The 25,738-nt window shown below is 46.6% G+C and overlaps 2 long non-coding RNA genes across 2 annotated transcripts; both read left to right on the top strand.

Moving 5' to 3' along the window:
- Positions 1–2,243: 2,243 nt before the first annotated feature.
- On the top strand, positions 2,244–10,732 carry LOC139030207 (uncharacterized). The gene is made up of 3 exons (XR_011482486.1): positions 2,244–2,608; positions 2,684–2,753; positions 3,772–10,732. It is a non-coding gene; the product is annotated as an uncharacterized lncRNA (long non-coding RNA).
- Positions 10,733–13,645: 2,913 nt separating this feature from the next.
- On the top strand, positions 13,646–19,815 carry LOC139030258 (uncharacterized). Its single transcript, XR_011482565.1, has 2 exons — positions 13,646–15,024; positions 17,059–19,815. It is a non-coding gene; the product is annotated as an uncharacterized lncRNA (long non-coding RNA).
- Positions 19,816–25,738: the final 5,923 nt, after the last annotated feature.

The following is a 25,738-nucleotide window of genomic DNA, read 5'->3' as shown; positions in this document are numbered from 1 at the left end:
TTCCCCTTCTTCCTGAGTTGACAATGGTTTCCCTTCTGGAAATCATTTGCACATGGTTGATACAGGATCAGTTCTGGGCCAAGAAAATGGCAGCCAGGACGCATTTGGTCCTATGATAAGCTGTGACAGAAAAAAACAAAAGACAGAAACAGGGACTTTAAAAGACTTTAAGTTGTAAGCAGGGCAGGCCTTTGCCGAATGGAGGATGCCCAGTATTCTTTTGCTTTCCTAACCAACGTGGGATATTGAATGCCTTGACTTGCGTTGCTGAGCAGATGTTCTCTTTGTTGCTGATCTATTAGCTTCTTGCTTACTCTGTCGAGTGGGTGGCACTAAAATAGCAGCTGCAAGGGGGGAGCCAGCAGGGACGGGGAGGGACATGGGGCCTCTGAGAGATCAGGAGCCGAGGGACAATCACCCAGAGTCCAGGGGAAAGGGGCTTCTGAGGGAGCAGCTTTACAGCCTATTCAGCCCACTTTTTCCTAACAAGGGAGAAAATTTGTGCAGCCACAGATCATTTGCGTTTCAAAGAGCAAAAGCCAAACTGAGTTGAAGATATACTTTGTGCTGGAGAGGCAGGCGCTGTATTCATGCACCAGATATGTCTGTCCTACCCAAGGGAAGTTGTCTGAAAATTTCAAGAACTTTTCAACGACATGGGTCCTTTGATGCCAGCACTTCTCTCTCTCTCTCCCCTTCCTATTTCCCCTTCCAGACCAGCTGCGCGTCCGTCACTTCAACTCAGGGCAGCCATCTGGAACCTTCCACACTAGATAATATCTCCACCTCAAATTAGAAGTGGTGCTTTTCTACTTACTCAGAGCCCTGGTTTCAGGATGGCTGAGGAAGATCGTTGAATGGCAGTGTGATGTGAAGATTTCCTGAGGATTTCAATTACCCTGTGCCCTCTACCCTTCATGATAAAGGTTAATCACGGGGGAATGAAAACAACACACTGTCTGATGAGAAATGAGGGATGGGTCAGATGGCACCCGCAGAGGCTGGCTGAGATTTCAATTTCTTACTGTAATGAAAACTGCATTTCCATTAACGGCCGCTGTAGAAATTATTTACCGAGAGTCACCTGTGATAGCATCACCCAGCAGATCATGTGGTGAGGACTGGCTCATCTAAGGATGGCTGCTGCTGCTGCTGCTGCTAAGTCACTTCAGTCGTGTCCGACTCTGTGTGACCCCATAGACGGCAGCCCACCAGGCTCCCCCGTCCCTGGGATTCTCCAGGCAAGAACGCTGGAGTGGGTTGCCATTTCCTTCTCCAATGCATGAAAGTGAAAAGTGAAAGTGAAGTTGCTCAGTCGTGTCCGATTCTTAGCGACCCCATGGGCTGCAGCCTACCAGGCTCCTCCATCCATGGGATTTTCCAGGCAAGAGTACTGGAGTGGGGTGCCATTGCCTTCTCCGGCTGCAGGAGCACCTACTCGTTATTAAATTCCACGCAGTCCCAGGGATGCTGCATATAAGCAAAGGTGGCACTTCGGTGCAAGTGAAACTGGAGGTCCCAGTACGTAATATGGTGATTTAAAAATATATCCTTCTCCTACCCTTTTCCTGTGACCTTTCCCTGTCTGATTTGAATTCATGATTTTGTGCTTGTGTTCCACAGGCCTCAAGATATAGGTTGATATTAATACATAGCAAACAGTGCTATCTTCAAAATACCTACTAGGTATCGTACTAGTGTACCTCATATAGGGTCCATCTAGTCAAAGCTATGGTTCTTCCATTAGTCATGTATGGAAGTGAGAGTTGGACTATAAAGAAAGCTGAGCACCAAAGAACTGTGGTGTTGGAGAAGACTCTTGAGAGTCCCTTAGACTGCAAGGGGATCCAACCAGTCCATCCTAAAGGAAACCAGTCCTGAATATTCATTGGAAGGACTGATGCTGAAGCTGAAACTCCAATACTTTGGCCACCTGATGTGAAGAACTGACGTGTTGGAAAAGACCCCGATGTTGGGAAAGATGAGACAGGAGGAGAAGGAGATGACAGAGGATGAGATGGTTGGATGGCATCACCGACTCAATGGACATGAGTTTGAGTAGGCTCCAGGAGTTGGTGATGGACAGGGAAGCCTGGTGTACTGCAGTCCATGGGATCACAAAGAATTGGACTTGCCTGAGTGACTGAAATGAACTGATTCCTCATACGTTCAATAACCCTGGAGATTGTCCTCCAGCACCCCTTCTTCTCTTCTTCCTTAATAATAAAATCCCACTTTTTTTTTTTTATTTTTTGGTAGCTAGGCACATGACTTCCTTCAATAAGTACATGGCCCAGTTTTTCTTGTGTGTTTTTCTGTGCATGCCCATGTGGTCAATGGGATATAAGCAGATGTGCTGTGTACAAGTTTCAGGAAGCGTCCCTAACAGGGACAACCATGCCTTTTTCTGTCTTTTCCTTTCTATGCTGACTGGAACATGGACACGATTGCTGGATGTGAGCAACCGTTTTAGACCAAGAGGTTGACATTGTTGACAATGATAAAATACCATGAAGAAGCTGTAGTCCCTGAAAATTGTGAAAGAGAATTTTTTGGTTTTTGGTCATCTGCTGCTGAAACTATCCTACCAAAAACACACTACAAAAAGGTAATAGAATGAGGTGTTGGAAGGGTTGGGCTTGAGGATCAGACATCCCTGGTTAAAATCTTGTCTGTTTTACAGTTGCCAGCCGTATGACCTTATGCAAGTTACTTCACTGCTCTGTGTCTGAATTTTCATTTGTAAAATCAGGGTAAGTAAAACCTCAACGGATTTAGGGGAGCAAGTTAAACTATATAATATACTGAAAATTTTTAGCATCATGCCTGGCACAAGATAAGTGCATAAAAAATGGTATATATCATTATTATCATATTAGAGATGAGGAAAATCTCATCAGACCTCAGAGAACAAACCTCAGAGAAGTAATTTTCCCAAGACTGCAGATAAATAATTTAGAGAATTAGATGCAGAAGCCCCTGGGGCTTGTAGTTCTTCCCTGATATTAACCATTGTCGATATCTAGATGAAAAACAAGGAACAAGTGAACCCTTCTTGCTTGCTAGTTAACACATCTACATACAGACTCACACACACACAGCTCAGCTATTTCTCTGAAAAGAGAATTATTACTTCTCACAAATGAATCTGCTGAAATGGGAATGTTTATGTATTTGAAATACCATATGCCAAGATCAGAAATTCAGGACAAAGTTTCCAACAGGCTTGGTTGTTGTCTTCTCACCCTGCCAGGTCACCAACTGGCCATCTGGGACTTTACCACATTTTGCATCTCCTTGTACATGCAGCTCATTTTTTAATTTGCAGACGAATCAACTCCAAGATCTCAGTGTTCCAAGCCTATGCCAATGGTGTCCTTCTCCCCTAGACTTTCCATGAGACCAGGGCTGAGGTTGGATAGGACTGTTATATAGTAGCTGGGGGCTCATCATACAAGGATGGGTTCAGGGGTTTGTCAGTCGAGGTGGATGGTTTAAGGAGGCTGTGAGCAGCTTTAAAGGCAGTGGCTGTCTGTGTAGTTCACCAATGTGTCTCACCCACTCAGGCCCAGTCATTATGTAGTGAACGATCTTTGACTCTATGGGAGCTCCAGGATCACCACCAACAAACAGTCTTGAGTGAATTTGTAAACTGGCAGGACCCTAATGGGACTTCCAGGAACAAACCGCTCCCTCATATCCCCTCTGTAGCTCCTCTCTGAAGCACCTAGGTAATAGTATTTGATGCATATTTCCTGAGTTGTTTTACAGATGTGAAAATTAACTACAAGATGAGATGGTTGGATGGCATCACCGACTCAATGGATATGAGCTTGTGCAAACTCTGGGAGTTGGTGATGGACAGGGAAGTTTGGTAAGCAGCAGTCCATGGGGTTGCAAACAGTCGGAAATGACTGAGTGACTAAACTGAACTGAACTGCTTGATGATCAAATGTGAGCACATAGACCCCAAGCCTGCAAGTGCCTAAGAAGTGACAACGTTAATTCCTGTGACACTGCTTCGTTACTATACCCTCACCCAATCAGAGAACTGTGTATGAGCTGACTGCATACCCTGGGTGTCTCCTCCCTCAGTTGGCCTTTAAAAATGCTTTGCTGAAACCCATCGGGGAATTGGGTATTTTCAGCACTAGCTGTCCTGAATTCCTTGCTTGGTGCCCTGTAACAAATGCTGCACTTTCCTTCACCACAACCTGGTGTCAGTAGATTGGCTTTATGGTGCATAGATGAGTGGTTTGGTTTGGTAAAAAATTAAGCCACTGAATTGATATAGGATTCCCCATTGGGGCTCAGGAATGGGGGGCACTTCCCCAGATCTGTGCCCTCCAACCCCTGACACCCAATCCCACCATTTAAAAAAACATTTATTTATTTGGCTGCCCTGGGTCTCAGTTGCAGTACCTGGAATCTTTGACCTGCATTGTGCCATGTGGAATCAAACCCAGGCCCTCTGCATTGATAGCAAGGAGTCTTGGCCACTGGACCACCAGGAAGTTCCAATCCCACTATTCTAACAGCACTCCATCTTCCTTCTAGGGAATTTTCTGCCATGGACTGTTTTTTGAAGTGTGTGGTGGTGGAGGATTTTTGGCTGCTTGGAAACTGAGGGGGTCAGATTGTCTGGGAACTTTGAATTTGAACAACGGCTGCGAGGTTGGGGGAGCCATTCATCACGGGGCTGGGTGGTATGGGACTACACAGCCCTGCTCTGGGCTTTGCAGGGTTTCTTCTATTTTTCCACCCTGGACTTCTGACCCCCATGGATTCCAATGTGCCATAAAGTCCTTGAACAATTCCCAGCTCCTTCGTTTCTTAAGATAGTTTGCAAACAAAATTGCAAGAGGGATTTCACTGATAATCTTTGTCTTCACTGATAGGCTTAAGATTTTTTGGTAAATTTCCAAATAGCCATTTAGGAGCAGCAGAGAGATGTTGTACAGTCAAGGTCAGTATTTTTCAATTTGAAATATGGAGACTGAAGTCATTGGAGAAGGTGAGAGTGACTGTTTCTGAAATGATGATTAGGATCAAGTGTTTGGCACTGCAAAAGTTGGAGAGAAGGGAGTTGAAGATTGGATCCATGGCTAAATATGGTGCCAACACCAAGTTTTACAGTTGCTGATGCATTTTTCTCATCAGCAAAGAATGTACATTGGCAGATTTCTCTCTGGCCCTCGCACATGGTTATTGCTCTGCGGCTTCTTCACATGCAGTGATGATTCTGGGTCATTTTCTCAAGTTTGAAATTGTGGATGTGGCCATGGCTGTTTCCAGATGGAAAATAGTGGAACCCTGGAGAGAGTTGAAAAGCTATCAGCCATGATTTCTATGATCCAACTGAATTAAGAAAGCAGGTCCTTGGGGTTTTCCACATTCATGAAAGGAATCAGGCTTTCATTCTACACTATGTGTGATCTTCTCTGACAAGAATGCATATTCATGGTTTAAATTACACCAGAAAATATTCCTATTGTGTTTTATGATTTTTTTTAATCTTTGTATCATTTTTGGTGGAGAAGACTCTTGAGAGTCCTTTGGACAGCAAGATTGAACCAGTTCGTCCTAAAGGAAATCAACCCTGAATATTCAGTGGGAGGACTGATGCTGAAGCTGAAGCTCCAAAACTTTGGCCACCTGATGTGAACAGCTGACTCATTGGAAAAAACCCTGATACTGGGAAAGATTGAGGGCAGGAGGAGAAGGGGGTGACAGAGGATGAGATGGTTGGATGGCATCATTGACTCAATGGACATGAGTTTGAGCAAGCTCCAGGAGACAGTGAAGGACATGGAAGCCTGGCATGCTGCAGTCCATGGGGTTGCAAATAGTGGGACACAACTTAGCAACGGAACAACAATACCATGAAAAGAATGATTGCTTCATAAGCCAACTTTAGTAGGATAATTTCTGTTGGAGTCATTAGCCTCCTTCTTCATCTTTTGCTAAACTCACTGAAGAAAAAAAAGACAAAGGAGAAAGGCAGATGGAGACCAAACTATCATCTTTCTGACTGATAAAGCTGGTATGGGAGAAGGTAGAATAGATCTGTGGGCAAACGGATCTTCTAATTGTGGGGCCAAGTATTGGCAGGGCTGCCCATCTGGCCACAGGCAGAGCTGGACCACCGCTGGCCTCCGCATAGGGTAGGGGAGAGTGAAGATTTCCTGCTTTGCTTCCCGTGGGATGGAAAGCCATCTAGAGCATGTCTTTTCTGCTACTTCCTTAAAGGAAGAAGAGATAGGAAGGGGCCAGACCCTCGGGCGGAGTTTCTCCCTGCAGGCTCACCAAACAGGGGAGTCACTCCATCTCCTGGGGAGGAGTGAGTGGGCGCTGCAGGAGGACCACTGTGTTAAGGGGGCACCCACCCCAGGGACAGGAGCAGCTTGTCTCCAACAGTCTTCAACGCTAAAGGCTATCACAGCTGGCATTTTCTACTCATCATCTTTGGTTTCTATTCCTCTCACCTCTGCACTGCCCCTTGATCACTCTAATTTGGGCAAGAGAGAAAAACGATATTGTAAAAAGAGCACTGAACTGGGTGTCAGGAGCCCTGGATCCTGGCTGGGGTGCATGGGTGAGGCACATCAGCTCTCCAGGGCTGGATTTCCTGCAGTCTTTGTTCGTCCGCAGTCTGAGGTGTAGGAGATGTTCCCCTTTGTTAGGAAGTCCTCTGATCTGGGTCCTATGACTCTCCTTCTGGGAACCTTGCCTCTTCTCAATATTCAACTTCTTTTTTCTCAGCTTGGTTCCTTCTGACGGCTTTTCGATGTAAGGTCTTTCCTGCTTAAACACAATATCCTCCGTTGTCTTACCCTCTTCCAGGAGCTTCCCGATCTCTGTACCTTCTTCTTTGGAGGAGAACGTTTTAATATGTTGTTAGAATATACTACCTCCCCTCATCCACCCTTCAAAGCAGCCTGGCTTTTGTCACAAGTGGCCAGTGATCATCACACAGCTCAACACAGTGGGCACTGCTGTCCTGTTATATTTGATTTCTCAGCTCAAACTGACACTGTTGACCATCGCTGCTTTTTAGGAATCTCATTTCTCTTTGTTTTCCTGACACAATACTTTCTGGGTTATCTGCCTTCGAAGGCTTATTTTCTTCTCATCAACTACATCCTGGAATTCTGCAGTCCCTAGATCCTTCAGTAGTTTTCCCTCTATTCTTTCACGGTGAAAGAATGATTAGGCAATTTATTTATTCATTCAGCTCATTTTTATGAGCAACTCTTATGTGGTTAGCACTATCCTAAGTATGGAAAATTCAACAGTGAGAGAAATCCCCAATTCTCTGCTTTGATGAAACTTACATCATATAAGACAAGAGAGTCAGTAAATAAATAAGTGAATAAATATATATCAACCATTATAAGTGTTATGAAAAACAAAACAAATTGGGAAGAGGGAATAAGCGCCTCTGTGTGTGTGTGTGTGTGTGTGTGTGTGTGTGTATGGAAGAGTCAAGGCGGGCAGACTTTTGAAAGAAATTAGCCAAGAATTTTGGTATAAGAGTAATAAATTTGATATCTATCTGGCTTCATAGAATCAATGAGCTAGAAAGTGTTTCCTCCTCTTCTAATTTTTGGAAAAATTTGAGAAGGAATAGTGTTCATTTTTATTCAACTGTTTAGTAGAATTCATCTGTGAATATATCTGGCCCTGGGCTTTTTGTGTTTAGAATTTTTTGATTACTGATTTAATCTCTTTACTTGTTAGAGGTCTGTTGTGGTTTTTTAATTTCTACTTGAGTCTCTTCAAGCAATTTGTGCGTTGTGTTTCTGAGAACCTACCATTTCATCTAGGTTATCTAATTTGTTGGCATGCAGTTATTCACAGTATTTTTTATTTCTGTAAGGTCAATTGTGGGCTTCCCTGGTGGCTGAGCAGTAAAGAACCTGGCTGCCGATGCAGGAAACATAAGAAATGCAGGTGAAGCTCCTGGGTTGGGAAGATCCCCTAGAGGAGGGCATGGCCACCCACTCCAGTGTTCTTGCCTGGAGACTCACATGGACAGAGGAGCCTGGTGGGCTGCGGTCCATAGGGTTGCAAAGTGTTGGGCGCGACTAAAGTGACTTAGCCCGCATGCTCACAAGGTTGATTGTAATAGCCTCATTTTCATTTCATTTCATTTTTCCTTCGGCAGGCTAGCTAAAGGTTTGTTAGGTTTTGCAATGAGTGACTGAGTCACAGAGTTCTAAGCGGCAGAACCTTCTAGGCAGGATGACAGATAACACCAGCTAACACTGAGAACTCCCCGTGTACCAGGTATTCATTCTGTGTGCTGTCACCACAGTCCTGTCCGACTCTTTGTGACCTCACGGGCTGCAGCCCACCAGGCTCCTCTGTCCATGGGATTCTCCAGGGGAGAATGCCGGAGTGAGTTGCCATTTCCTTCTCTAGGGGATCTTCCCAACCCAGAGATTGAACTCACGTCTCAAGTGTTTCATGCATTGGCAGGCAGATTCTTTACTGCTGAGCCCCCAGGGAAGACAAGATTTATTCTAAGTGCAGCCATTATTGCTATCATCATCATCATTCTCACTTTCCAGGTGAAATTAGGGCACAAAGAGGTGAATGAACTTGCCCAAGACCCCATGGCTAGCGGGGGCAGAGTCTGACCCCAGAGACCTCTCTTTAGCTCTGCTTTTTTATCATTCATGGTCTGGGAGTTCAGTGAAAAGAATTATTATCATAATGAATATCAAATCAAAGACAACAAAAGCAAATCTCATCTCATAGACCTCAGGATAGCATTTTTCTTTTTCAGAAATATATAAGAAATGTGTCCTTTCCAGCTTGGAATAACAAATGATACAATCATTTCACCACCTAATTTTACTCCCCAGCTGGTTCCAGGATATTTATAACTAGGGTTGGACCATCTCCGCTACATTTAGGTTTTCTGAAAAATCTTTAGCTATATTTTCCAATACATGTCATTTTATAAAAGGTATATTTTCCAAGTATTTTTTCCTTCCTAGGGGAACCAAAACATGTTTTAACAGCACACAATACAGATGCTTCTGATTTACTTGAACTCAAATCTTAAAAATGTTGCTTTATAAGAGCTGTTTTACTCTTCTTCGACAACTCTGGAATAAGAATTTCTTAACATTTCCTTCCTCTCGGACACTGAGTGGTATTTTGCTAAGGGAAGGACTATCTTGATATCACCATCACTGGAATGGTTCAAAACCAGAAGCCAGAGCTTCTGAAAGGGCCTTGGGAAAACATGAAATGATTCAGAACCTGTAGGCAGCTAGTGGTGTAAGTTAAAGATGCTGTTGGCTTGAAAGACACAGAAATTTTTAACTGGCCATTTCTATATACCCCACAGTGGAGCTGTATTTATTCCCTGCATAAGAAAAAAAAAAAAAAAGGTGAAGGGGAGAAGAAATTTCTCTTGTCAGCTTGAGCTTTAAAAAAGAAGGAAGTATGGGGTGACTGGATGTTTTTAAGCTCAAGCATGTGTTAGAGGGGGAGGAAATGAGACTGAGTGAGAAGTAAAGTGCTGACGTGGAGGATCCTCCATGGCCTCCGAATGACCCAGGAATCTCACAGTTCCTGTAACAAATACCACAAAATATGCTTCATGTTGGATCAAGTTTTGTCATGGAGGCATCGGCCCTGCGTGAAGTCAGCAGATTTAGGAGTGGTGCCAACCAGTGCTCCTAAGATGAGAACTCAGTTTCCCTTTATCATCCATCCCGCTGTCCATCCCAGAAATGCTAGGGAACACAGGCAGGAAGGATAGAAGGAAATGGAAATTAAGTTTTATTGGTCACTTCTAGTGCCAATAATGACAAATAGGCTTAATCTCAGAAGCAATGCTGATTGACTGGTAGTGGCTAGGCCTGGAATGCTGTGCTCAGAAGGATTCCGAGGTCCAGTCTGTTTTCCAGAGTAGACAGTGTTGGAATAGGTAAGAGTTATCAGGTAAGGGCATGATTGTGGTGAGCGTCAGCAGTCACATACAGCCTCAGAGCCACCACTGGGCCATGCTCCCAGCCCAGGGCCAGTTAGGTGAAGCAGACAAAGGAAGGATTGGTCTGATACCCACCCAAGGTGGACCGGAGTGAGAAGAACTGGGCATGGTTAGGAGGGAATGGCAGAACCGTAGCAAAGAGGGTGTGTTCTGGGCAGTACGTGTAGCTCTGCCGGGAAAATCACCGACACCTCGGGCACACAGGGAGGCTCTCCCTGCTCTGGGCCTGCCTGCCTTTTGCGCAGCCTCCTGATATCTTGGTGGCTCTAGTCGTAAGGATCCTGCCTGCCAAAGCAGGAGACATAAGAGACATGGGTTCAATCCCTGGGTCGGGAAGATCCCCTGGAGGAGGGCATGGCAACCCACTCCACTAATCTTGCCTGGAGAATCCCAGGGAGAGAGGAGCCTGGAGGCCTATAGTCCATAGAATCCAAAGAATCGGACACAGCTGAAATGACTTAGCATACTGGATCCCTTGGGTCCTTTGTGACAACGAGTGAAAACTTCCCTGGGCCATTTGTTGAAACACTGGAAACTCCACAGTGATGGAAGGCAAAGCTTAATAGGGTCAGACAGTCTCGGAATCTTAATGCCACCCCTGAAAAGCTGTTTGCACCCCCAGAATCCTTCCAAGCCTCCGTTTCTCATCTGAAAAATGGAATAAAAACATATCTTACAGGATGGCAGGAAGGATTAAATATTAAATAAAGAGCCTGGTTGGTAGTCACACTTCCTAAATGGTTTCTATTTTCGTAAAAATGCCCTTGGTTTTACGTTGGCTTTAGGCTTTCTAGGCTACTGTCGGTCAATCACTGTTTATTACTTACTTAGTAGGTACAAAAGGGAACAGAAAGAGATCTAAGATCTAGGGCAACAGAAAAGACATAGGACAGGGAATCTGGGGTCGGGGCAAGTGGCCGGTTTCTACCCGACTTCAGGAAGAGGTGGGGAGTTTGGAACCGGTGAACATTTGAGGACAAACAGCAACAGATTTCCCTTTTCCCAGCTGTAAATTTGGGACAGCCCTCCCTTTTCCTGTGTGGGCTTTTCTGTTCTTCAGAGAAGGGACTAGTGATTCCGAGAAGTGGACAAGAGAAGGTCCGCCAGCTGCTTACCAAGTCATGACTCAAGACCCTGAGTGTTTTGTAGGTCGTCATTGTTGTTTAATCTCTCAGCTGAGTCTGACTCTCTGCGACCCCGTGGTCTGTAGCCCACCAGGCTTCTCTGTCCATGGGACTTCCCAGCAAGAATACTGGAGTGGGTTGCCATTTCCTTCTCCAGAGGATCTTCCCCACCCAGGGATCGAACCCAGGTCTCCTGCAATCGCAGGGAAGCCCTTTCTGGATTTACCTTCATTAAAGAATTTATTTTTGGTTTCATTGAGGAGAGCTCTTGGGGAGAATGTGCATGGAGTAGGGGTCTCCTGCGGCTCTCTGAGGAAGGCAGCCCGAGCTGAGGGAAGCCTGCAGGGGAGGCCTCACCACCAGAAGGAACCAAAACACACGGAGAAGCCAGCCCCACTCGGCAGACCATGGAAAAGTCTGCTGCGTTGTCTGAAGTTTTTCTCTAGGCTGTGGCAAGCCTGCAGATTCGGTAACGACCACAGCTGTGTTCGGGCCCAGGCTTTTCCTGGGAGGCCCGTCCGCCTTCAGAGCAGGAGCAGAAGCAGCTGGCGTGGCCGCCCTCCTCCCAGCTCTCTCTCCAGTTTCTGAACAGTGTCGGGACCAGCCGCGCTTGGGGTGCTCGTCGTCCAGAGATTTTATCAGACTTCTGATGAATCTCACTCTGGTGAAAGGAAGCAGAGGAAAACGAGCTGTTTAGGTTCATGGACAACGTATTTCTGGGCAAGAAATGCGACTCTGTCCCCTTCTGTTGAAGCAAGTTCGAAAGGGTCACATCGTTTTTTCATTTAGGGCTTCACTATGGGAAGGCAGATTTGGGTTTCTCAGACCCTGTAAGGGGGACAGCCAGACCCCGCAGGACCATTTTCTCATCTCGAAATTCCCCGGTTAGGTGTCTCCCTACTGCATGCTCTGAACCAGGAGCAGCGAAAGGAAGGAAATGCAGGGCCAGGGGCTGGCTCTAGAGTGACTGCTCAGGGCTCTGACCTCAGGGCACAGCGGCGGGGCGGGGGTGGCCTGCAGCTGGTCTGGGTGGGGCTCCTGGGGGAGCCCCTGCTCGGCTCAGGCCCACTGACCTCCTAGTGTCTCTGGGAGTCTCACTTTCCTCATCCAGCACAAGAAGGCTTGGGCGGGGGGATGTGTTGTTCATTCATTCACAGATCTATTTATTTAGTCATCCATCTAACTTTTTTTTTTTGAACACACTGACTCTGCCAAGAACTGGGGCCATGGAAACAAACAAGACTGGATTCCTGCCCTCTGGGACTCACAGCCTTGTGGGCAAGGTAGATCAATATGCAAGTCAATCTAGAAAAGTCCTCTGCAGGGTAACCGGAATGTGTAAGAGCCTAGCCCTGCCTGAGAACGTGGAGAAGGTTGATCTTGAAGGATGGGTTAAGGATACCAGGAGGGTGGAAGAGACTGGAGCTTGCCAAACAGCTATGCCTGAGAACAATGGCAAGGTTGAGAGGTTTTCAGAGCAGGGAGCGAAAATTAAAGAGGGCAGTGTGGACTACCCAGTTCTCAGCATGCAGCTGAGATTCCAGTTTATCGAGAGAGGAATTTTTCCTTTCTCCAAACTCTGAGAACCCTTGCATCTTTGTATCAGGGTCACCCAACATCGTTTATAGACCACAGATCAGGCAATTGACATTCATTTTACCAGGACAGACGTGGGAAGACATTTCTTGTTGCTTTTTCCTGCATAGACTCTTGATGAAGGCTGTTGTGAGCCTTATCCTTTATGGGGTCAAGCCTCCTTGGAGAATGAAGGAGGGTGATAAGCCATCTCCTGGGAAAATGCACATAGTTTTCCATAAAACTTCAAGAGTTTTGAGAACCACCCGCCATCTGAAACCCTCCCATACACTACAGATGAAGAACCGCCCCCAGCCCCGTCTGACCTCAGACTGTGGGTCAGGGAATTGGAAAGACCTAATGTGGACCCAGAGCTGCATGGTGACTGGCCCTGATGTGGGCATTCAGCTTAGAGACTCTTGAGTGTAGCTTATCTACAGACAGAGCTCTGAAAGGAAACTGAATCCTTTTGCAGAAGGCTTCAGCAGGGCTGATACTAACATGAGGCAAGTGAAACCTTTGCAGTGGGTGTAAATTATAAAGGAGAGGGTGCCAAACAATTCAGTAAGAAGATATGTAATATTTTAGTGCACTTTAAAAAGTCAAAATAAATGCAAAAATCCATGATGAATACAATTTCACAATTTTCAACAAAGATGGGATGTACTGTACTTGCATGGCCCTGCCCCACTTGCCCCACCCTCATCCCAGCCCTGTTTGGAAACAAGAAATGCACAGCCTTAAAGTCCCAAACTTGTATTTGAATAAGATCTTGAGTGTCAGTATCTGGGCTTCCCTAGTAGCTCAGTGGTAAAAAAAAAAACCTGCCTGCCAACTGTAGGAGACACGGGTTCAGTCCTTGGGTGGGGAAGATTCCCCTGGAGAAGGGAATGGCAACCCACTCCCACATTTTTGCCTGAGAAATCCCATGGACAGAGGAGCCTGGCGGGCTACAGTTCACGGGGTCACGAGTCGGACACGACTGAACCACTAAACATTGAGTGTCAGTGAGTTGGTGCCTGGACGCTGCTGGGGTATTTCTGTGAACACTGCTTGATTGCTTGGCTAGGCTTGAGCCCCTCCGCCTGCCTGCCCATGTTGGCCCAAGGAACATGTGTTGGCAGTGACTCAGATATTCCAGCAGGTGGCACTCTTGCTCCAACCAGGCCCCCTGGAAAGGGACGTCTTAGCCAGTATTCTTGCCTGGAGAATTCCAGAGACAGAAGAGCCTGTTGGGCTGCCGTCTCTGGGGTTGCACAGAGTCGGACACAACTGAAGTGATTTAGCAGCAGCAGCAGCAGCCAAACTAAAGGGATTCAAGCTAGTTGCTTATTGCTAGTTGTTTTTTGAAAGGCCAGGAAGCATCCTGAGCAGGTACTGTGGGGCTAAATGGAGATGCTCTATAAAGAGGATTGGAGGAAGCATCTGGAGAGCCTGGAGCAAGGTAGAGCCTTCTAACAGGCTGTGCTTCCTTTAGCAGGTGAGCAAAATGAGATTTTTAAACCTCTTTCTGTTCTCAGATGCAATATCAACTCACAGGACACAGGCGAGCCAAACAGGATGAATGGTTTTCTGTGAAGCACAGCCTGGTGGCCAGAGCTCCCTACTTACCTGCAGTGCTGGCTCCACTTGCTAGCTGTGACCCTGGACATTGCAAGCCTGAGATTTTCCATCTTTAGATGGGGATTATTGCAGCTGCCCTGATCGCGGGTTGTTGGAGGCTTGTTGGAGGATTAAAGAAAATGATGACAATAAGGCTGCTAGCACCAAGTACGTGTTGAGTCAACAGGAGAGAGCTGCTGCGATGGATGTATAGGCGAAGGCCAAGCAGCGAGATTTTGTGGCCTTCCTTGGCTGTTACATTAATTAAAAAGATGACCTCAGAGTGACCCAGAGACATAACTTGATCATGAACCATGGCTTTAGCAGAAGCAGCCAGAAGAATTTCCCACCTGGATCAAGTTTCACAGGTGTGATTTTTGAACCAGGAAATTGAGCTGGGTTCCCTGGCAGAACTGTCTCACCCTCAAGACCTGGGAAACGTCTGACCACCAGGTGACTGGCCCCACTTAAGCTGTGCTTTGTTGCAGAAAGTATCCATTTACATGGAGGTATATCAGAGCCTTCCCATGAAGTCACTGTGTCTCCCTGCAGTTCTGAAATTCTGAACTCTCAAAGATGCCCCCAAATGAACTGTTCTCCGCTATGAATGAAATCATCGATGGTTCCTGCTTACTGAAGCTTACTTCATGGCAGTTACTTTAATAAGTACTTTACATGCATTCATTCATTTATGCCTGGAAACCAAACAGAGAGGTAATCAAACCCATTTTACAGACATGTGAATTTAGGTTTGGGGCTTCCCAGGTGACACAGTGGTAAAGAATTCCCCTGCCAATATAGGAGATGCAAGAGACCCGGGTTTGATCCCTAGTTTAGGGAGATGCCCTGGAATAGGAAATGGCAACCCCTCCAGTATTTCTTGCCTGGAAAATTTCATGGATAGAGAGCCTGGTGGGCTACAGTCTACGGGGTTGCAAAGAGTTGTACATGACTGAACACACACACACACAAATTTAGATTTAGGGAAAGTTAGTATTGGGTCTGGGCTTCCTTGGTGGCTCAGATGGTAAAGAATCGCCTGCAATGTGGGAGACCTGGGTTCAATCCCTGGGTTGGGAAGATACCTTGGAGAAGGATATGGCAACCCATTCCAGTATTCTTTCTTGCCTGGAGAATCCCCGACAGAGAATACTGGCAGGCTGTAGTCCATGGGGTCGCAAGGAGTCAGACACAACTGAGCAACTCAGCACAGCACAGCTCCTTCAGCCAGGAATTGGTATAAACTTAGGTCTGACTTCCAAGTCTATGTATCTATCAATCTATCCATTTATCTATCCATCAGTATATCTGTACATCTATCACGCATTTATTTGATACATTAAATACTAACTATTCTGATCTATTAATTAAAGCAAGTTGCTTTGAGGCATTGAGGGTCTAGAAAAATGTTTGTTGGCCTCAATTTGAGGCTTCTTTCTTGAACATGCAGAGACAGTCATAGCTGTATCTTTGCCGATACATGTATGCATAGCACATACATGTGACTTTCTAAGGAGCAAGTTCTTACTCAGAGGCCCCGTAACCCAAATGACTGCACTCTGGTGTCAGCTACTCTTCGGCGAGTCCCTGGAGAGAGAGTTTTGCGCCATATCCTCTTGTGTGGGAGGATGACCAGACAGAGCCAGTCTCCGCTCCACCCCAAGCTTCCTTCGAAGGCACGGGCAAAGCTCGTTGGACTGAACGGTCTCATTTTTCAAAGGGAAACTGCCGGATAGGAGAGGAAGTGTCAGAACAACAAGATCACTTTGACCTGGAAGAAGGAGCAGGAAAGTGAATGCTATCTTCCCAGAGGAGAAACATCACCAGCCATCATAAGGGGATCTGGCTTCCCAGTTCCTAACCAGAGAAGACAGCTCCCTGTCAAAGTGGGGGTGGCGGTGGGGGGAGTGCAGAGGTCTCTCTAAACACAGCTCTCGAAGTCCGTTACGGAGCCGGTGTGGATTAAGTGAGAATTACCGCATGTAGCATGTTTTTTCTCCTCACAAAATGCAGTTTATTTACTCCATGTTTATATTATAGCTCAATTCAGATTAATTTTTTCTGTTATAGGGGGTCCATAGAGAATGTACTTTATTAGATTAATGAGTTTTAATTAGTCAATTGGAAAACAAGTTCTTCTCTAGGACTTAAAAACTGTTGTCAAATTATCTCAGTGAGAATGTGGTTGGCTTTATTTAGTCACTTAAAAAGACAGCTACTTCCTGTTTATATTACTGACATTAATTCCATCTTAAAAGTCGATGAGGTTTAGGGATTGAGAGAGACGGAAAAAAATAGTGTACTTTTCTTTGGCACACATAAATCTTTTTGTTAAAGTAAAAGTCAAACAAAATAGTATAATAAAATATGGAATTGTGACAATTTGTTAGGAAATAGGTGTATTGAAAGGCATCTTGCATTCTTAAACTGGCACATGGAGATGTAGAGAGGCTTGGAGGGACCACGGGTCTCATTTCTTCATCCTCAGGCTTTAGCATAGCATCTACAAGTGGTCCACACTCAACTCCTGTGTCCCAGTTGGAGCTAAAGTCCAGCACATAGAGCTTCCTTTATTTGATTCTCTCAAATGGGAAAGGGCTGGACTTCTGCGTCTTCCGTTCTCTGTCAGCACTAGCTCCCTCCCCAGAAGGCAAGCACAGGAGCCTATGCTCAGGTCTACCTCCAGAGGAGACAGGGCCGGGGGAACAGAACACTGGTCTCATTCCCTGTCTGTTTTTATATTGACAGGGGAGAAGGATCAGACCCTCAGCTAAGCTGCAGGGCAGGCAACGTGGCGTGGAGGCCCTTTTATTGAGCACCTACTACAGTGCACCAGGAGTTTTATTTATTATCTCTTAGGCGCATAATGGGCTTCCTCTGTGGCTCAGTGTTAAAGAACCCACCTGAAGTGCGGGAGACATAAGAGATGTGGGTTCAGTCCCTGGGTTGGGAAGATCCCTTGGAGGAAGGTACGGCAACCCACTCCAGTATTCTTGCCTGGAGAATCCCATGGACAGAGGAGTCTGGCGGGCCACAGTCCATAGGATTGCAAAGAGTCGGACACGCCTGAGACGACTTAACAAGCAAGCAAGGAGCATAACAGGACCTTGCTCTACTTATCATTCTCCTGATGTGGTATATCCCAAGCTCTGTTTATCAAATTTACTCTTCTGCTGGGTCCTCACAAGGAGACCATGAAGCGGCTATCATCACTCATTTCATTTCCATTCTAAGAAGAGGAAGCCAAGTCTTGCAGAGACAAGTAACCTGCAGCAGGGAAGGACCCGGACTGGAATCTGAGATGTTACTATGGAAGCTCTTTACACAAGGCCTCTCTCAGCAGCAGAGATCCAGCAGCCAGAGGAGGAGCAGGGCCCAGCCTAGAACAGTACTGGGTATTTGCGTCTCCAAACAGGGGCACATCTAGGGAACTGGAGTGTGATAGGTGATACAGCAAGCATCCTGCCAGAGAGCTAGAAAATGAAACTGCCTTGGGATTGAACAATCAATTGCATATTTGAATATTTTTTTCCCCTCCACGTCTACCCACCGGAAAGTCCTAGAGTAGGAGGGGACCTGAGAAGAGCTGTCAGGGCGGAAGACATTCATTTCTTTCATTTGCATTTATTCTAAGAGTTTTATCTAGAGCTCCCTAGATCTGCTCACCTCTTATGTGGGAAGATGAGTCTCAGGCTCTTCAATTAGAAAAACATTTCTGTAGGTCAAAAGAGCCAAAGGACTCCAAGGTTCTTTTCACATCTTCAAAAAGAAAAATTCATTTCTAAGTTCAATATCCATTACCCTTTCACTGACCCTAATTAAATTTCCATTTATCATCTTTTTACCTGGCTTGTGTGACTCTGAAAATGGTCATTAATGCCTTGTTAAAATGTTCATTTTCTACCATCTCCCTTATCCTGTAGAGCTCTCTGTTTATCCTTGTCCCATCATATGGGAATCAGGTGAGGAAGAAGAATCTCGGTACCCCAAGAAGGGCTTGAGTAGGAGGATTCAATGGCACCATCATGAAAATAGGACCTGTGGTGAGGTGTAAGGGCCACAGTCCTTTCCCTCGGAGGACTCAGTATCTGGTGGGAGTTGTACAGGTCACTGTTATGGGGCATGATTGAGGGCATGCCTCAATCACCATGACACTGATACTGGGAAATACTGAAGACAGGAGAAGGGGACAACAGAATGAGATGGTTTGATGGCTTCACTGACTCAAAGGACATGACTCTGAGCAAAATCTAGGAGATGGTGAAGGACAGGGAAGTCTGGCATGCTGCAGTCCTTGGGGTTGAAAAGAGTCAGACACGACTTGGCAACTGAAAAGCAATATGACACCTCTTGGGTTTCTCTGCCAGGGTGCACCAGAAGCTTGCATGCAAAAGTTCCCCTATTGAATCCAGCTCCTGGCCGCCCCCTAATTCTAAGGTTTATGCACTTGTCAGGGAGACCTCAGGTTTTTAATTGATTAAAGGGAAAGTCTTCTTTGATGCCAAAAAGGAGAGCCTTTAAGTTGCCAGGTGATTTAATGCAATTATCTCCCCTTGGCCTGGCAGGCTAAAATGAACATGGCTGTGAAAGGAGCGTAGGAGCTTTTACAAAAAACCAGCCAGTTACTTTCTCACCAGCTATCAGCAGATTGGGACTGTTCTTGAGGAGATTTATGATGCTTCCTACAGCAGCGTTAAGTGCATTAAAAAAGAAAGAAAGAAAGAGAGAGAAAGTAAAACACTGGTTCTCTAAGTTTAGGAATAGTTTCCAATGATTTCCAAGTCTTTCATCACCAGGAGAGATTCTGCTTTGGATTTTTGTTTTTGCTTTTAATCTACTTTGAACCTTTGTTATTGAACTTCTATTAGGTTTCCTTGAGGACAGTTCCCATCCCTGCATCAGTTTGCTGGAGCTGCCATAACAAAGGACCACTGACCGGGTGGTATGCACAACAGACATTTATTGTGTCACAGTTTCAGAGTTTAGAAGTCCAAGATCAAAGAGTCGGCAGGGCTGGTTCCCTCTAGGCAGTGAGGCAGGATCTGTCTCAAGCCTCTCTCCTAACCTCTGCTGGTTTGCTGGCAGTCTTTGGCATTCTTCCGTTTGTAGATGCATCACCCTGACCTCTGCCTTCATGCTCACAGGGTGTTCTAACTATCCGTGTGTCTGTTTCCCTCTGTTTACGAGGAGACCAGTCATAGTCAATAGGGGCCCACCCTACTCTAGTCTGACTTTATCTTAATTGTATCTGCAAAGACTGAATATCCCAATAAAGCCACTTTCTGAAGTCCTGGGGGTTAGGACCTCAACAAACAGATTCCGGGGGTAGGGGGATACAGTTCAACCTCTGACCCCACCTGGGGCATGTCAGCATTGCTGGCTGGAACCGGAAGTGTGGACATCCACCTGCTTGCCTTTGATACAGAAACACTTGGCCTTTCGTACAAAACTGGGATCAAATGGGAAGCTATTTTATTTAAATAAATAAACTGTATTTATTGTTCAGTCAGTGCATGTGAAGATTCTTCGTAGGGTCCAGACACCCTGTCTTCCTGTCCTTTATAGTCCAGCCTGCTGTTCGCAGTTAATTTCACATCTCCCACTGTAAGGAAGGAGAAACAATGCTATTATCACGCAAGCGCTCCTCAGAGCTTGGCTTGTATTGAAACAAAATAGGTCTTCTCCGTTCAGTTTTCCTCCAACACCATTAAGTAAGGGGTTGTTACATGGTACCTGTGAGCCGCCTCATCCCCCTCCTCCTGGTGCAGACAGGCTCCCCCGACCCTCTCCAAGACTGCACTGTGCCTCCCCTTGATACTGAGCACGAAATGCAGGGCTTCCCTAGCGTGTAAGCAAGTGTGAATGTTAGATTTGCTGTTTGAAACGTTCTAGCACAAATTATCTCCCTCTGTGCTCGGATCTCTGCAGGCAGTAATCATGGCCTTCCCAGCCTGTGATCTCTCTCCTTGGGTACCACACCCCAGCCAGATACCCACAGCCCAGAGGCTGGTGGCCTGGGCAAGGGTGAGAAGAACAACCCCATTCCTGCAGAAACCAGGACGGCCTCATCAGACACCAGGACAAACTTACTTCTCTAAGAGTGTTTGGAAAATGCTGGAACTGTGGTCAAACCCAGCCAACACCTAAATGAGAGTGAAAAATCGCTTGTACAGTCAAGAGACAGAGCTCTGGTCTCCAACCCTCTTTTAAAGGCTTTCTAGTTCTCAAACTGGTTACAAACTGCCTTTCTCTTTCTCAAGAGATCCATGTGGAGCTCCTCCCTACACAGGGAATCAATTTATTTGATCATCTATGTTTGGAAAGTTGAATAATCTTACTAGAAATTGAAAATCTTAATGTCAAAACATGAGACCCTTATAGTGCATAATTTGCACAGTTGAAAAAATTTTTTTAAAAGTCTAAGAAATTTCAGGCTGCTTGAAACTAATATGATGCTTTATGTCAATTCATTCTCAGTAACAAGTTTTTAAAAATCCATGCTTGTACTGGATGCTTCAGACTAACCTATTCACTTTAATGTGACTTATTCTGTATGAGATATTTGTTAGCAAAGTTTGAGACCCATTGAAACTCATGGATTCAACTCGTTTCTCCATGATTTAAATGACCTTGAATATGCTTTTCCTCTGCTAGGGGTGTTCTTCCCTTACTCAGTGAACTCCTATTTGTACCTTAAAACTCACCTCAAATCTCCCCACCCCTATCCCTGCTCCACACACATTTCTTTGCCTACCAATTACAGCTCATCACCACTTTCTCTGTAGTATGCATAGTACAAAACTCTACTTTTACTTTATTCTACATTAGTGTAATGTATTTGTTTATGCATCTCTTTCATCTATCAGATTGGGCACCCTTTCAGAGAAACACTTGCTTATTTTTATTCATTCCCCTTCCCAGTGCTTAGCACTGGGCCTGACATACAGCAGATCTCAGCAAGTCTGCTGATTAAAAGCAATGTTTTCTTCACATCTTAAAAAACAACTGAAAAATCTCAGATGCTCCAAGTTGCTGCTACTTGAAATCCAGAAGGAGATTGTTAGTGCTTTTTTTCTGAGTCAGCTGTGTGACTCTGTATGTGTCCAGCAAACACAGGACTTGCCCTGCCAGTGGGCTTGGGGTGGGGGGGTGGTCACAAGATCCTAGCGCCTTAGGGAGAGGGAGAGAGGAGGACGTCGAGGGAGGGAGCTTCCAGCTGCTGGTCCAGCGGCAGGACCTGCTGCCTCCCCCCTCTCCACCCTCTCCCAGCCTCTCCCAACAGCTCTGTACTTACAGCCACTCAGACAAGCCCTGGCATTGTTTGCCTCTAGGGTAGGGTCAGAGGCCTTATAGGAATGGCATGATTCTACTTCCTTAAATAGCGACTTGGGAATGAAATGAGTAACCATGTCTTTAATTAGCCATACCCTAGAGGCCCGGAGGGGGCTGGTAAATGGTGGGCTCCCAGCCAAGATCAGCAGCGTGCGGCTGGTTCTCGCTCCGTCCAGGGAGATTTAGTGGGACGTTTTAGTTGCCTCTCTCTCCCAAGCTGTCCTGTTAGCTCCTGCTCCCTTCTGCCATCATTTCAGCCTCATGGGCTGCTCAGGGTTGACAGAAGGAAAGAAGGGAGGGAAAAAAGCTGAACTTCTCTGCGCATCTCTTTTGCACCAGGCTCTGTGCCAGACCCCGAGAACAGCAAAGTGAAAGGCAGGAGAAACCCAAGGATGCAACCCAACGAAAGCGCCCCTCCTGTGGTCCAGGCCCGGAGCAGCATCAGAGAGAGAGGGTCCCAGCAACCAAAAGACACTTCAGAGTCATTCAAGTCCATTAGTTGTGCTTTTAACTCCGGAAATAGAGTCTTCGTGGGCATCCAGAGTCACTCTCAGTACACCTCTTCCTTTTTCTATCTGCTTCCTTACACCCTCAACCTGCCTTGGCATTCTTCCTTCAACTCCCCCCAGAAAGCTGTCCCAATCTACTCTATTTTTCCTTTCTCTATTTTCGAGGAAATGTCTTTAGAGTCCTAGTCCTTATATCTCTCATGTCTTCTAAACACCTCTTTCTTCTCTGTCTTCATTTTCTCTCCCCAACTTTGATTCTGCATCACAGAAAAGAATAATTCTGGAAAGGGAGATTGCTATGCTCAGAACAGAAAGAGAGGTGGGAAGCGAGTGGAAGAGCGTTTGTAGCTGGTAAGGAGAAGGCAGTCAGGGGCTGCTCTGAGGCCAGTAACCCCTCTCCCGTCACTCAGACTCGTCAACAGCACGGAGGCCTGCGATGCAGGGCAGCCGAGGCGTAGGGAGGGGATGCCAGACTCTGCTTGGCGCGGAGGGACTGCTTCGCACAGACCGAAGGCCTGGGAGTTTGGAAGGAAGACCGGGAGTTCGCCGGGAGGCCGAGGACAAAGGGATTTCTATTCAGAGGAAATGACGAGAGGGAAGCCCCCCTGTGTAAGACAAGAGGAGGCTGAGTCCCTGGGTGGACTGTGTCAGGCTCCTGACCTCCAGGCTTTCCAGAAGGATCAGTGATTGCAGATGAGAGGCACGATCCCTTCCTTTCAGCCATTTATCCTGAAACTCAGGGTCCAACCAAGACTTCCGGGAAGGGTGCTGATGAGCTGGTAGGCGAGGCGGAGAGATGTTCCTTCTTTTCCAGAGTCTATGCCTGCCTGCGCAGGTGCCTAGCTGTGTCTGATGCTTCGCGACCCCCTGGACTGTAGCCCACCAGGACTCTGTCCGTGGGATTTCTCCAGGCAAGAATGCTGGAGTGGGTTGCCATTTCCTATTCCAAGGGATCTTCCCAACACAGGGATTAAAACCGTGTCTCCTTGCATCTCTTGAATTGGCAGGTGGATTTTTTTTTTTTTTTAACCACTGAGCCCCCTGGGAAGCCCCTCTTTCCCGGGGAAAGGAATGTGAATTCAGCCACTGAGCTGTGGCTGGAAGGTAAGTGGACTCCCTCCTGAGGAAGGAATGAGTGTCTCAGGCAGGTCTGAGCTGAGCTGGACTGGCAGGGCTGGCTTGGCCCAGACCAATTCCAGTACCTTAGCAAGGAGGTGGAAAGCCCTCCATTCTGTATTCTGCCCCCCCAGGCCTTAAGAGGTTTATTCCTAAATGGCTATTCAGCCTGGGCTCAACATCCTCATTTCTGCACTCCCTCTGCCTCTCAGCTCACGCACGTGTCTGTGCTCCTGAGATTGTAGGAATTGTGTTTGGAGCCAGGATTTACAAGAATGGTGCAGCTGGTGCTAACACAGCTCCAAGAACTCTGCAGGAGAATGTCAGGAAGCCGTAGGGCCCCTGGACCAGCAGCACCAGCATCACCTGGGAAATTGTTAGAAGTGCAAGCTCTTGGGCCCCATCCCAGACCTGGGGAACTGGTGGGCGGTGCTATAGAACACAGCATCTTGTATTTCAGGCGTGTCCTGTGTTCTGTGGAACCAGAGAGCTGCTTCAGGCTGTGGTGTTAACCAGTGCTGAGCAGAACTGAGCCCCCAGGTCGGTGAGGGTTCCAAGGCAGAAATGCACTTCTGACCCAAGGGCCTCTTCTCTGAATGAATGCAAAAGCACTGTTTGTCCTTTTCCGGGAGCGGGGTCAGCTTGTCAAAATGCCAGAAGTGTTGCGACAGAGGCAGAATTCTGACTTATCTGCAGAATGAACCTTTGCTCTCTGAGGGTAGAAAGGAGAAGTGACCAGGATGTAACTAGGGCTCGGCAGAGGGGCTGGAGGGGCTGCAGTTCCGGGTAGAAGGAATGCATTCTCCCTCCAGGGTGGGGCTGGGACCACCCCCTCCTTCCACTCGCTTCTCAGAAGTTGCCCCGCCTGGTTCTTCTTCAGCTCCCCTTGGAGCTAAGCAGGAGGAAATACACTGTAAGGGAAGTGGGAGACATTCGAGTTTGCTCTAAGGGACTTTCTGATGGTTAAGCCTGAAACGGACTTTCAGGGCAAGTTACTCAATCTTCCTTGGACATCTTTCTTGGGGGCTCTGGAGTGTAGCAGTTAAAACTGGAACCTGAAGTGGGCTTCATCCTGGCTTTTCCAGGATTCAGCTCTGTGTTTTCGGGGAACATGACTTCATCTCTAAGTGCCTTCATTATGTTGATCATAAATTGAGAGTCATAATGGAAGGATGCTTATAGATATTTGGGAAGATTACATTAAATTGTATAGCCTACAAAAGCACTAGCCCAAGATCTGGCCCAGAGAGGTCCATCAGATATCAGCTATTAGCTCTGGTCAGTGCCTGACACAGGGCAGGCACTCAAGGCATGCTTACTGGACAGATGACGGACCCACACCCCCTGTCTGGAGCAGCCGGAAAATCACCAGAAATATATTCCACTGCTATTTCAGATCCCCTTATGTTCCGAACAATTCAATGACCGGGGAGTGGTCTTGCTATCTGAGACTTAATGAAACTCTAAGCAGGCGTTTTTCACTGTGGTTTTCTATTTTTGGAATGTCTTCTCTTTTCTGGGCTGGTGTCATCCAGTAGGCTGTTAGTGGGGCATCAGAGTGACTTAAATTGTTCCCATCAGAGGACAGAGGGAGGAAACAATTAAAAAGAAATGGGAAATGAGGCTTCTTGGGTAGAATTACAAGGCTTAACACCAGGTTGCATTTCCTGACAAGACTCGGCTTGGAAAAATCTCAGCACGTAGTCCTCTTTGGTCATCTGAAGAGCGATCCCCCCTGTCTGCCCGGCCGCTCCCCCTACACATTCCTAGCAGCAGCCCTGTCCGTCAGCCGTGCTGGGGTGTTGTGGGGTTTATTTCCTTGGCTGAGCTGCTTAGAGGAAGAGAGATGGGCTTCACAGACAAGCCTCACAAGGCCCTCACAGATGGGCCTTGACAGTGTGTCGGACCTGGGACCATGTGATCATCTGAACGCTTGTTTTCTTCACACACCTTTATGCCACGTGGTGTAGGGGGCTTCTTCCCACTGTGATCCTGGCGTTTTACAGCGATGCTATTAAGGAACTCCAAAGCAGGTGCAGGGGTGGGAGGTGGGAATGTTCGGAGAGTATTCTGGGGCCCCAGGGAACAGGACTGGAGCACCAGCAATTGGAGTGCACACTTCTGATTTTGCCCAAGTGACCTGCCATCCACTCTGTGAATGAATCACCCAGTCCCCACAATACCCCTCTGTGATCTCCTCCCCTCCTGCAGGGACCCCCAGCTCACCCTGATGGCTAGACTTTCCTCTCTGATGGGTGCTAGAACTCTTGCTTGTCAGGTGAGCTCTTAAGAAGACACAGCATTGAAAAACAAAGACTAGGGAAAGAGGTGAACTGGGGAAGTGGATGATTATTTGTATTTGCTATATATAGGAGAGAGTCGGTGTATAACAGAATTATTTTTATATGCTATTTTTTTTTTCCAGAGCTCAGCATAGCCATCCAATCTAACTGTGCCTATAAGCATCTATT

The sequence above is a fragment of the Odocoileus virginianus genome, chromosome 21 (genome assembly GCF_023699985.2).
Source record: "Odocoileus virginianus isolate 20LAN1187 ecotype Illinois chromosome 21, Ovbor_1.2, whole genome shotgun sequence".
NCBI lineage: Eukaryota > Metazoa > Chordata > Mammalia > Artiodactyla > Cervidae > Odocoileus > Odocoileus virginianus.
Note: the sequence above shows the minus strand (reverse complement) of the source record. Positions and strands in the feature narration are given on the sequence as shown.